Below are 871 nucleotides of genomic sequence, written 5' to 3' on the forward strand. Positions count from 1 at the left end.
TTATAACTTCTGAATTCACACAGCCTCATCAAAACAAGATAGCCAAGACTGATAGCATAAGAAACAAGATGCTCCATCAACCTATGCAGCTAATCTACTGGTTCATGTAGCATATCAAAAGGTATGTTGTTCTAGCATAAGGAAGTAGATTTGGTGGGGAATATTACTCTGGTTGTGTTCAACTGATGGATGGGACTCTATACTTTTTAAAGCTTAAGTGTGTGCCCTTTTAAAAAATAACTAAGTGGGGCTTCCTGTTCCCGGCGGTGGAAAATGGCAGATCCCACACGATCGGACCTCAGCCGTTCCGATAATTCAGGGCTGATATGGGGGTAATTAGCCCTGGCTGCCTCCCCAGGGCAGGGGAGGACTGTCTCAATGACCCGCGGTTTGCCCCAGATTGCCAGTGTGGCAGACGGCAGGGGCACTGGGTCACGGAGCAAGGGACGGACTGATACTCCTGCAACGCCACCCCATAGCCGGACGCATCTGTTTGGGAAAATATAAAGATCTGAAAAACAAACAGACACATTCTGAACTTCAAAGAGATCCTGGAGAAGAGGAGGTTAAGGGGTGATATGATAGCCATGTTCAAAAATATAAAAGGATGTCACATAGAGGAGGGAGAAAGGTTGTTTTCTGCTGCTCCAGAGAAGCGGACACGGAGCAATGGATCCAAACTACAAGAAAGAAGATTCCACCTAAACATTAGGAAGAACTTCCTGACAGTAAGAGCTGTTTGACAGTGGAATTTGCTGCCAAGGAGTGTGGTGGAGTCTCCTTCTTTGGAGGTCTTTAAGCAGAGGCTTGACAACCATATGTCAGGAGTGCTCTGATGGTGTTTCCTGCTTGGCAGGGGGTTGGACTCGAT

Source organism: Podarcis filfolensis, assembly GCF_964270895.1.
Source record: "Podarcis filfolensis genome assembly, chromosome: 1".
Taxonomy (NCBI): domain Eukaryota; kingdom Metazoa; phylum Chordata; class Lepidosauria; order Squamata; family Lacertidae; genus Podarcis; species Podarcis filfolensis.